The sequence below is a fragment of the Nanorana parkeri genome, unplaced genomic scaffold, assembly GCF_000935625.1.
Source record: "Nanorana parkeri isolate BGI_ZX_2015 unplaced genomic scaffold, ASM93562v1 scaffold1822, whole genome shotgun sequence".
Lineage (NCBI taxonomy): Eukaryota > Metazoa > Chordata > Amphibia > Anura > Dicroglossidae > Nanorana > Nanorana parkeri.
The window spans coordinates 270758-283776 of NW_017308090.1; the positions used below are offsets into that span (position 1 = coordinate 270758).

The following is a 13019-nucleotide window of genomic DNA, read 5'->3' on the forward strand; positions in this document are numbered from 1 at the left end:
TGACTAATAAACCATTTATGTAAAACTTCCTCAATATTGGACTTCATGTCTAAAGTTTCCAGAACCAATGCTGGATAGACTCTCCCTTTAGGTGTGTTAATACTGAGAGGAGGTAAAAAAAAAAGGCAATGTGAGGAGGCAGGACTTAAGCAAATTCCCCTAAAAAAAAACATCCATCAAATCCTGGTAACAGGAGGGAGTAATTGTAGCAGTGACAACGGAGTGTCTGGAAATATGTGTGAGAGCCTAGGTTCCTGTACTTGGCGGGTGAGATTGCAGAGTTTGCAAACAATTGTGCCTGGTTCTGACCAACCTTGCGTTGTGGGCTTGTCATAATGTAATGCTCGCTTCTGTACAATAAGTTCAAAGATATGGCTGGCCAGTGTAGCTTGATTCTTGGTTGCCCCCTGAACTTATTACACAATGCTACGTTCTCTGGCCTGGTAGCACAAGAGGCTGTGCAAGGGTAGAACAAAGGTACCAGTGGTTCACGGAGATACAGATGTCCTTATAGGATGGCTGGGACAGGTGCCACACTGCCAGATTAGTCAGAGAGGCAAGGTAAGAGGTCGGCCCAGACAGCAGACTGGGACTGGGTGAGGAAACAGGCAAGGGGTCATTCCAGGCAGAGATGTGATCAGTAACACAAACAAGAGGTCAGTGCAGGCAGCAGGCAGAGATGTGATCAGAAAACCAGCAAGGGATCAACCCAAAAAGTAGGCAGAAATGTGGTAAAAATACAGGCAAGGCTCTGTAATTGGCACTTTATGTGATGGCATGTATATACTGACTGCTATTCGCCATCTGTTTGAAAGTGATTGGTTAATTCTGAATACAGCCGCATCCCAAATAATAAGAGGGTGTGTATCCTCATAAAGCCAAATTATAATTTTTTTTCTGCACTAACCAATTTTAATTTGTTTTTAATTGAATTTCACAGATTATAGGTCATATTTAATGTTCATAAAAATCTAAAGTGATTTATCTTGGTCGGATTTTTTTTTTTTTTGCATTCAAAAACTTGAGATTTTTTTACAGGGGTGTTTCAATTTCAGTGCCAGTTTGAGCAGATGAGTATCTTTTTTTCTGATTATATTTTGCAATATCAGCCAATCGTTCCCTCACTGGGAATTGTAGCACAAATTATATCTAAAGCTACAGGGTTTTTCATAAAAAGGTACACCTGTGCTTTAAAAGCTGCTTTTATGCCAATTTCACGAGTATTTCAAATAGAGACAGACATGCATCATTCCAGGATGTCAGGGTCCCTGAGAAATAAATACAAACCACATTGTCATCTTAACATCAAAATCCTTGGTGTCCTTCAGTGTCTTAAGGTGCCCATACACCTGCTGATTATCGTATGATAATCGCGGGTGATCCCGCGATCGTACGATAATCGGCAGGTGTATGGGCAGCGTGCAGCCTCTTCTACTGTACGGTCGCACGACTTTCGTCTTCTTAGCATGCTGGAAAACCTGCCGAAAATCGTACGATTTCCGGCGGGTTGGTGGCGTGCTTGGAAGACGAATGCCACATGGGGCCGGTGTGAGTAAGCGCACACTGGCCACTTAGCACTGCACTCATCGCAAGTACGATCTGATCTGCCTGTCCGAGATGGGCAGATCGTACAAATTTTTAATCACCTTACAACCATCGCATAATGAAAGTCGTGCGATGGTTGTAAGGTGTATGGGCAGTTTTAGGGTGATCTGTTTTGTCTCATTACTGTTTCTTGTCGGGTCTATTGATATTTATGAACTGGCACTTACAGTAAATTTTTGAGTCTGGATCCTTATTCTGTAGTTTGGACACCTTAGATTGCACTATTAATATACTTTATTCCCTTATGATAGCTATAAATGCTCATCCCCGTCCCCACCATGGTGAGCATGTACCAATGCATTGTTTCTTTAACACGATTAAGTAAGTAAAGCAAGCTGTTTAAGGTTAAAAATAGTTGTGTTATTCTGCTTCATGTGTTTCAAAGTACAATTACCTACAGTGTAACAGTACTTTTCATGTAGAGCTTTGGCTGTACCATATACTTAACATCACAGAAGATAATGTAAGTTGATGTTAGCAAATCAATGGATTGCAGAGTGCTCTTGATTTGTCAGCTGCTGTCACATAGAGATGTGTAGGTGCTGTGCAGCTGAAATAATAATCAGTGCAGGCAACTCCTGTCATTTGGATTTTCTTAAATCTGTTCACATTAAGGAAAAATATTTCAGGTGCATATTCTGTATCAAAATTTTACTTTTTTTTCCCTCAGTACAAATCAGGTGATGATTTGATGCTTGGGAGCATATAGTGGTGTGAAAACATTTAACATTGTAAAAAAAAAAAAAGTTACAAATTTAAAACACCATAATTTGGGACTGATTTGGAGTTGACAGCTCCCTGTGATAGAGGATGGATGAATGAAGTCAAAATCTGCAGAAGAATATTAAAGGAAACCTGCACCAAGGGAACTATGTTGGCTCTATTGTTAATCTCTCCTTTTAAAAATGCTAGATCCCCAGCTGTTACACTTTTCCAAAGGCTTCAATACTTTTTGAGTCCCTGACCTAGATCAAGAGTGCATATCTGGTGCTCTGACTTCTTTCCTACTTTCTAATCTATGGAGGTTATTCACGAAGGAGCCAAAGGATCCAGCCGTAACTTCGGAGCCGAAGTGGGGCGAAAAGGCCTGCCGAAGGCCGACCTTTCGCCCTGCAAATGACAGCTGGGTGGAGCAGGCCCAGTTGTAATGACAGATCAGCGTCCCCAAAAGACCTGGGGACGCTGAACTGTCATTAAATAACTAGGCATGACCTCACGGCTGGCTCTGCCCAGTTGTTGTTCATTGGCCCGGATCTGCTAGAAGACTCTAGCAGGTGCCGGCCAATAGGAAACAGTTGGGTGGAGCTAGCTCCGCCCAATTGTTTTTCCTTTTTTTTTACTATTTATTTACATTTTTAAAATCTTTTTCAACTTTTTTTTCAACTATTTTCACTGATTTTCTATTCCGCTCGGTACCACGGAGGTACCAAGCAGAATAGGCGAGCCGAATGCCGCTCGGCAGCATTCAGCTATTCACTCACTGCCATTCTGCTCAGCCGATCCAGATGTTGGATTGACTGAGTCGAAGTCCTTCTGCATGTGTTTGTTTCAGGTCAGTGACTTAGAAAACCAGGATTTTAGCAAGGTGACTAGCATTTTTGGAAACAGGATTGCCTTTAACAAGCTAAGTGATTTGGTTGGGCAGAGCTAGAAGTCTTTTCACTGAGCCCCCCCTTTTTTTCAGTACAAATGTTAAATCCCTTTATACTCACAAATGCTCACTGTCATGTGCCCCTCACTGGTGCCTCCTCCAGGAGTAGAGACTGGTGATCCGGCGGCTGCAGTCTATGTCTGCACTGACTGGTTCCCTGGTCATGGCCTAAGAGGTTCCCACCCTTTGCGGAACCACCAATTTAGGCAGTATATTATTTATTTTTCTTGGATGGTGTGTTTCAGGATGTGATTAGCCTTTTTTAACTTCTTGCTGACTGGGGTGTTTACACCCCCCTTTCTGTCCAGGCCATTTGACACTATTCAGCACTGCAGTACTTTGACTGACATTTATTCCATTAGCAACGCTGTACTGAAATGAATTTTATATAATTTTTGGGGGACAGATAGAGCTTTCTTTTGGTGATATTTAATCACCACTGGGGGTTTTATTTTTTACTACATAAAAAAAAAGAGTTTTCCCTTTATTATGTTAGGAAACATTTATTATTACCCAATTGTTTGGTAAAATATAAAAGATGGGGTCACGTCGGGTAAATAGACACCAAACACGTCAAGCCTTAATATTGCGCACGCCCGCAAAATTGCAAAAAACTACCCCACGCAAAATTGGCCATAGGCAATGTTTTAAAAGCTTTTACCGCTCATCAGTTTAGTGTTAACAGTGATTGATGGCCCTAAAATTATTGCTCTCGCTCTGATGTTCGTGATGATATGTACCATGCATCCAACACATTTTTGCGTGTGGGGGTGGGGACCTTGAACATTTATTTGTGGTTTATTTTTTTTGTGTGTGTGTGTAAATTTTATTTTTTTTGGGACCCAATTTTTTTTTTACACTTAACTTTATTGTTATCACATAGGGGGATAAGAAGCCCCTAAGACCCCAAATGTCACCTAGGGACCCAAAGAAGCTCCTGTAGCTGGAGAGTGACAGCTGAATATGGAAGTGATGTAATAAACATCACTTCCTGCATTCCCAGAACAGGGAGGAGATCAGAGGGAAATTGTGTACTGATCTCTCTCTGTTCTCCCTGCACAGATCCACAATGCCGTTCCCGTATTGGGCACAGTGCAGTGGCGGAGGAGGAGGGGTGAGGAGAGTGGGGGTGTACCACATACAAGCAATCGGGCATCTTTACAGACGCCGACCATCGCTGGCTGTTTCAAATTTTGACATTTTGAAGGCTCCCGTCGTTACCCTACATTCGGTGGATGGGAGGTGGTTAAAGCTTAACATTCTCTTTTACATACTGTTCTACATACATACTTACATACATACTAACTATATAGGCTATCACTAATAAGGTGTATACTAGGTGTGAATGGCTTCTGCATTATATAAAAATCATATTTTGCCGCATTATGGCTCTGACACAAAGCCCTGAGCTTCCCGGTGCTGCAGGGGAGAGAAAAGTAGGTAGAGGAGTATAAAAGCTCAATTTGTACCCCCTACCCCCTCCTCCATTCACAAAAAGCCTTGCATTTTTATCACAGAATACAAGGTGTTCTGTGATTGGAGGAAGAAGAGATCATGTCACATCGCTGCCCTGTCCTCTTGTCCCTCATTCACCGAAAAGTACAGGGCCTTTTGTGAATGGGCTAGAAGTGAGGAAGGGGTGAGGATGCAACTGTAAGCTTTCTGGAGTTTAGCTTTAATTCACAACAAGATTACTATGAGCTGTTTTATCCTCTTTTTATATGTTAGAAAAATGTATAAAGTAAAGGTTTTTAATAACTTATATGTTAATAGTATTTAATATTATCTTTCATGTTTCAGCGAAAAAATGTAGTTGTTAGAAAGAGAAATTGTGGTAGAGCAACTTTGTAGATGGCATCATCTGAAAAAGAGGAAAAAGAAAGAAAAAGGACAATACTGATGCAGCACATGAAAAGCATTTTTAACAAATGTTGCAATGAAAGTAACCCTACCTGAATGCAAGCTTGATTGCTTTGGCCTAAACATACTATCCAAGCTTTACCTGACAATCATCAATTATATGTTTTGTGGAACTTGCTAGACAAAGGCTAGATGGCGACTTTACACAGGCGTCTTTAACCTCTTGCCATCCGCCCGTTAAGAAAAAAACGGACGGACGGCTGACTAACTAAAAAATGTGTGCTGCTATTTAATGTCTGCAATTATGCATGATCATATGTAATTTACCATGATTTTTGTTCAGATGATTGATTTGTTTAGAGGAGTGGAGTGTCAAGTACAAAAGATTTGACTGTACTCAAACTGTGGAAGCAGGAAACAAAGGACTAATCATCAATATTGCATGTGGTCTCGCTGCAGTTGATCTTTTCCCCATTACCGACTTACCATGCCTTGTACTACACTGATCTCTGTGTGTAGATGGCCATCTTGGTAGAGACAGTGCTTTGCTTCTTCATGTCAGAACTGCCCCCATGATGGCTGGCAATCTGATAACTGGTGGGGTAGTTATCCAAAAGCAGCAGGAAAGGTGAAGAAAGCTCAGATCCACATAATGAATACATGAAGTAGGGAGATTCTTGCATTGCAACTTTTCTGGTACAGCTTTCTCTCCAGCAGAGAGAACAGTAAGAAGCACAGTCTCACTCCAAATCTTGTGAGACTAGCAGTCACAGGCAGCAGTACCTTGGATGATCTTACACTGCATATACACAGCTTACAAGACAACAGGGTTACAGAACAGGAGTGTCTTGGCACAGTCACAAGTCAGGCAGAGTACTATGATTTTTCAGAAGGAATTCAAAGCAAAATTTACATTTTCATGGTACTGCTTGGCACAATTAACATTTCAAGCTATAGGATTGGCAAATACTTACTGTTTGAGTTTAGGTAGACTTTCAAATATCTTAAGATTGCATGTGAAAGTAACTGTGTACGATTTATCACCAGTACTCAGTCAAAAGATAGGGAAAAAATCACTTTACTACTTGCTCTGCAACTCATTTAACCTCTTGCCGTCCGCCCGTAGTAAAAAAACGGACGGACGGCACTGCTAAAAACTTGTGTTCAAATCCCTTTCCCTAATTGAATTCAATTAACTCACCAAACAGAATGGACAACTATAAACTAGTAGTCATGTAACACAGAAGATCCTCGGCATCAAACTTCTCCGGCCATTACTCCTCACATACTCTCGTTTCCACCTTCGTTTCATCAGTAGCTCAGGAAGAAAAAAAAGCCAATACTCCGATAGTGCAGTATCATGAAAAAAAATCAGTTCATTGAGTTCATTGAATCTGGATGTCTGCTGTAGTCATCAGAGACCAGATGATGGAATGTTTTCTGCCCTGTCTGGCCAAGTTATCTAGCAGCAACATTTTATGTAACACACTGCCTTTGTAAATGCCTGTTATTTGTAGGATGAAAACAGTTGTGTAATTTATGTATATTGTTGACATTGCAGGTTTTGCTATGACTTTAAATACATACCCAAATAAAATGGGCACTCTGTTCTCTGAACAGAATACAGGGTTTTTTGTGAAAGGATAAGGGAAGAGGAGAGGGTGTCTACAAATATTTTGGGTGACAGCAACAATATTAACAAACTGTTTACGGTTAGCTCTGTAACAAAGACAAAAGGGTACAACCAAAAATTGGTGGAAATTTTTTTTCAACACAGGGCACAAGGGGTTCTTCACAGTTAGAGTGGTTAAGGTCTGGAACTCGCTGCCGCAGGAAGTGATTTCAGCTAAGAGTGTGGAATCATTCAAGAAACTCCTGGACGAGTTCCTCGGAGACCATAACATACAGGGGTACAGGTATGCCTAAGAGCAAAATCGCACATGGTCTCATACACATGCACACACCTGCTCAAACATAAATGCACACACGCAATAGGTTGGACTTGATGGAATGGTGTCTTTATTCAACCTGAAATACTATGTAACTATGTAAGAGAATACAAGGCATTCTGTGAATGGATAAGGGAAGAGAGGGAAGGTCCTATTTTTTACCCAACCTTCCTCTCCCCTTGTCCACTGACTAATGCCTTGCATTCAATACAAGGCTTTTTGTGAATTGACAAAGGGAGAGGAGGGGCAGGTGAATTCCACGAAATGTCCCAGCTGCTGCTCTTATCCCTGCAGAGGTGGAAGGTAGTATCCAGCTTCAATCAAGAAATTATTTTTAAAGTAACCAGCAGCCAACCGCACCTAGTATACTCATTATTAGAGGTAACTTATTTAACGTGTGCTATTTGCAAAATCATAATTTTTTCCTGGAGCTCCTTTTTAGTGCATTCATTTTAATACAATAAACAGGCCCCAGAGTGCACTTCTTTTTTGGCACTCATGTGATTGGTACAGAGATTTTTGGGATTAAAAATAAATATTTAATATTACTACATTATTTTATATAGTCATAACAAGGAATGGAAAAGTAATGCAGGAATTCTGAGTTTGTGTTAAAATAACAGATCATGAATAAATCATATCTTGTTTCAAAAGCATCTGCCAGTGTAAGATTCATGACTCACTGCGATCATACGTTTGCATACAACATATAACGACAATAGCTTCACAATGCTTCCAGCCCAGCCAGTAGCGGTTTTACACATATCAATTTGCTTATTTAATAACTATGTGGAAAGTTCTATTGCACTAACAAACATCTTAAGTCATGCAGAATAGAGCAGCGAAAGCTCCAAATGCATAAAGGGAGCTATAAGGTTTTTTTTTCTGGTTCAGAAATTGTCCTGAAATGATTTGCTGTGGCTATTTTAGATATAATTAATTGATTTACTAAATATCAAAATGATATGTTATATAAAAAAAACAGCTATCACACAATTTTTAACAGTTGTTAAATATTTGTATAGAGTGTTGTGTACTGATTACAGGATCATCTGAATAGATAGCATTTGGCTTGGCTAATCTGCTTGCTACCTCCGAGGTAGTGAGCAGACTAGAAAAAAATGTAAACAAATAAAAACGTTTAAAATGATTTAAATAAATGTAAAAAAAAATATATAAAAAAAGTTAAGAAAATAATAAAAGTAAAATAAAGAAAAAAAAACAGCATGGGGACCCCCTCCCAAACCATACCAGACCCTTTTAGATCTGGTAGGAAAGTTAGGAGGGACACCATTAAAAAACAAGAAATAAAAAGCGTGGGGTTCCCCTAAAAGTCATACCAGGCCCCTTAGGTCTGGTAGGAATTTTAGGAGGGACTCCCAAGTTAAAAATTAAAAAGTGCGTGGGGTTCCCCCCAAAGTTATACCAGGCCCTTAAGTCCTGGTAAGAATTTCTAAGGAGAAACCCTACCCCCAAAAATGGGAACAAAGTGGGGTCCCCCCTAAAATTCCCAGGGCAGAAGCCCCCGCCGCCGCCAACATGTCCTCAGCACTGGGAGGGTGCTTTTCCACGGTCGCCCCTGGAAAAGCAACTTGTCCCCATGCTGATGGGGACAGGGGCCTCTTCCCCACAAGCCCTGGGGTGTTGGTTGTGGGGGAGTGGGCAGGGGGCTTATTCACATCAGGGTCCCCAGGTGCACCCCCCCTTGTGAATGAATAAGGGGTACTTGTACCCCTACCCATTCACTAAAGGGTTACAATAAATTGAAATAAAAAGACTTAGAAAAAAATCCTTTAAGTGAAAAAAAAAACACAAAAAATAAATCCACCGACCTAATCCTAAAATCAATCGCGACGTCCAGCGTTGTCCGAGACGACTCGACAAAATAATGTAAAACAGTTTTTTTCAAAAGATGACACCTGCCGACCTAACCGCACACGACGAACTTCCGCCGCAGGATTAGGAATCTGACAGATCCCGGCAAAATATAAGCAATTCGGTGGAGCTAGCTGTGACATCACTGCTAGCTCCGCCCAACTGTTTACATTTTGCTGGAACCTGTCAGAGTCTTCCAGCAAGTGGGCGGGGCCAGCCGTGACGTCACAGCCGGATCTGCCCAATTGTTGTTTACTGACAGATCAGCGTTCCCAGGTAATTTGAGGATGCTGATCTGTCATTGCAACTGGGCGGAGCCAGCCGTGAGATCACGGCTGGCTCTACCCAGCTGTCATTTGCATGGAGAACGGTCGGACGTTAGGCCGACCTTTCTCCATGCTTCGGTTGTCACTACGGGTCAGCCGAGCCAAAGCACATACGTTCGGCACGGGTAAGCCGCTTGGCTGCCTTCGGTTGCTGTACGGGCTATTGTGAATAGCCCTTCGGTTTGAAGTATTGGCCGAAGCAACGACTGGATCATTCGGCTCCTCGTGAATAACCCTCTTAGTCTTCAATCCTTGTTGTTTTGCCTTCCTTCTGTCACAGGCCAGTTCATCAGTTGGAACAGGTGTTACACTGGATGTTGTCGAGCTGTCAGAATGTATTTGGAGGTGGCAGCATCCTTTTGTAAAACTGATTCACTTTTTGTTCTTATGGATGGTCCTTGTAAAAGGTCAGGCTGCTTCTTCATCAACAATTTCCAGCTGGTTTCATCAGACGATCTTCCAGGCTTATACTATCCGGGGTTGGCAACCTCCATCTTCCATCACTGTCCATTCTACTTGGGCTATGAGTGGTTCTTGAGCTTTTCAAAATCATGCTTCTGTTTCTGAAGTCTGTAAAGCATCCACATGGTCCTCTGTCCATACTTTTACCAAGTTTTATAGGGTTGATGTTTTTGTTTCTTCAGATGCCAGTTTTGGGCCTAAGGTCCTATAGGCGTCGGTTTAATGTCCTGGGTTTACATGTCAACTCCGGTGGTTTCCTTCCTACCCCACCCTGTTGTGGTTCACTGCTTGTTGATGTCTCAGTTGGTCAAGATCTATTGATCTTTGCTGTGTCCTTCTATGAACAGAAGATAAAATTGGACACAGCACCTGGGCCTAGTTCTGGACTTTGCCATCTAAAAGGTGCCCATACACCTTACGATTATCGGACAAAACTTTTCGTCCGATGATCGAACCGGGTTGAACCAATGATCGGCCCCATCCTGCCCCGATTATCGCAAGGTTCAATCAGCGGTAGTTTAAAAAAACCACCTGGACGACTTGCGGTAATTGACTGCAATTATTTTAGTTTGCGAATGCGCAGAGTTAATCGTACAACTTTTGACGGACGGAAACGCCACCAACCATGCGAACATCGTACGATCAACCAAAGTTTTCAAGCATGCTTGACCGTCAAAAGTCATACGATTGTACAGTACTATCGGTCCGGCACTCTATTCACACGTTACGATTGTCGTACGAAAAGTTGATCGCATACGATTATCGAAAGGTGTATGGGCACCTTTAGTTGGATTATTGACAATAATCCAAGTTGGTTGGATTATTGACATTAACACATATTCACCTTTTTCACTAAGAATATGGAGACATTTATGTTTAAATTAATATTATTTATTCCTTAAGTAAATGAACCCCAATATCATAAGCTTCATGCTATTAAATAGAGAGTATGCAAACACATTGACAGAAGCAGAAAATCACATCATACCCTGTATTCTGTCCCCTGTGATACTTATTTATTTTCATGTATATTACTTCAACTTAAAAAAATAACATTCAGGCATTCAGAAGTAACTCTACATGCCTGTAGTCCCCATCACTATGCCTAAATACCAAGTCCTTCTTTTTGGCAACTCCAACACTTTCTAGTATGTTTAAAGCTTGCCAATTCTTTCCCACTTTGCAAATTTCCTATTGGTTCGTCTTTGTAAAGGGCAATAGCAATGTACATGAGGCAGGTACCTGCACTTTATACCTGCTAAACTTTGTTTACATGACTGTCATTTTCAGGTAATACCTCAGAAATGCTTCTTCCTCCGCCCCCACACCTCATTTACCTTTTAATCAGTCATAGCCTTCAATAGTGAAAAGGTGGAGTGACAAAATAAATCTTTTCTGACATTTCCAGCTATAACGTAACATTGGTAACAAACTGAACTAGATATTACAATTTTAGAAAGTCCAAAATGACAACCTACATTACATTAAATATAATCTGCAGTTGCCTATGTCACAAAAACAGGTTGTGCAGGAATCTATGGTGATCCATCAGGTAATCTGGACAATAGAAGAACATGGGATTGCACAGTGCTCTACCTCCCCACTACATCAAACCTTAACTTTTATTGTTATTAATATTATTATACAGAATTGAGATAATTCCAACAGTTTGCAAAGTACATTACAAAATGAAAGGAGATAGTATAGTTATAATACAATGCAATACATACGGTATTAAAAATAGACACCACACACTTGCATTATGATGGCCGTTTATTGGGGCTAAATAAAACTTTAACAGTTTTAGAATATAAACCAAAGGCTTAGTGATGAGACTCAAGTCCTATCATAATTTATAAAATAACTGTAAAATTCATACAACACCTTGTCCACTCCATTGTGTGGGCAATATTACCACCTTAAAGCATGCCGTCAAGAACTAGGGAAGGGAAGGAAGGATCCCTGTTGACGGAAAGTGCTGACAATAAATTGCTATCAAAGGAATATGAAGTCCATGAAGTGTAGTCGTTGGCTTGTTGATCTGCCACTGAAGCTAAATGTCCAGTGACAGGTCAGTAAACTTGATGTTTTTTTCCTCAGCAACAGCTTTGCTTTTTTTAGGATTCTGCCCAACAACCATCGTCACACCTGCAACTGGAAAAGAGAGAGTAGGAAGAAAAAACACCATAGCAATATGACCTCAGGATATTTAAGAGGATGCTAACCAATATATACAGTATATATAATAAAAGATGCAGGAGAAAAGGGGAGTGGCTGTCCTATGAACCCACAACATTAAACAATGTGCCCCTTCCTTTATTTTTTGCAGTCCACATTATGCATCTGTATATATTAATCTATCTACTACAAATACTTTTATAATTCACATAGACCACTGCCATGGTCTTTTTCAACTCATTCCAAAACCCTGAGAGGGAAAGTCCAAATTGGTATGCAAGAATTGATCCAAGAACACTGTCACTAACATCTGTGAGGGTAAAATCTTCTAGGCATAGCCATTTTCTCTCGTTGGTCCTGGGCAAGCTGCAGCAGTAAGATAACTGCACTTCATAATAACATAGAAAAGTGACAGCAGATAGTGGTCTATCGAGTCTGCCAGTTATTTTATTTTTATTTGGTTTTTTAACCTTTTTGTATAGATCTATCTTTATCCCAAGAATTGTCTTGCACTGTCCCAAGCATTTTTTTAAATGCTGCTGGGACTCTGTTTGGGGTCTGCTTTGCTCCAGGCCTTCCTTGATTGTCCAGTCAGAATATGAAAACATGATGCTGAGAATGGATTAAGGTGGAGGTCTCCAGGAACAGTTTTCTTACATACAAAATAGGAGAAACTATGCAGCGCTGCATTTCTTACTGTAGCAACATTGTGTTATACATTTAAAAGCTTTTGAAGTCCAAATTTATTTTCCTTATGCTAGTGTATGTTAGAGCAAAATAAGTAAACAAAACATATGCACTACATCTCTGCCATGAATGCACATTTTCCAGTGTTTTATCCCTTTAAATACAAGTACAGAAGAATACCTGTTGAATAGCCAGAAATGCTCTCAGCTCAGAGTGGTGTCAGCCTTGCCCAGTGACCTTTTTGCTAAACTACTCAAGCCTCCCCTACTATCCCATTCTCCACAACATAAACACTAATTAGGCTGTAGTCCAAGATAAGAACTGGGAGGGCTAAATATGCCCCATGAGATATTACAGGAAGTGTGCACAGGACACGGGATAGTTCTGAATTTCAGACATGATAAAAGGTTTTTTTTTTGGGGGGGG

At 40.7% G+C, this 13019-nt stretch overlaps 1 protein-coding gene across 1 annotated transcript in view; it reads right to left on the minus strand.

The window, feature by feature from the left end:
• Positions 1-13019, minus strand: part of TRMT10B (tRNA methyltransferase 10B) — a 36648-nt gene that overhangs the window by 22451 nt on the left and 1178 nt on the right. The window lies entirely within an intron of this gene.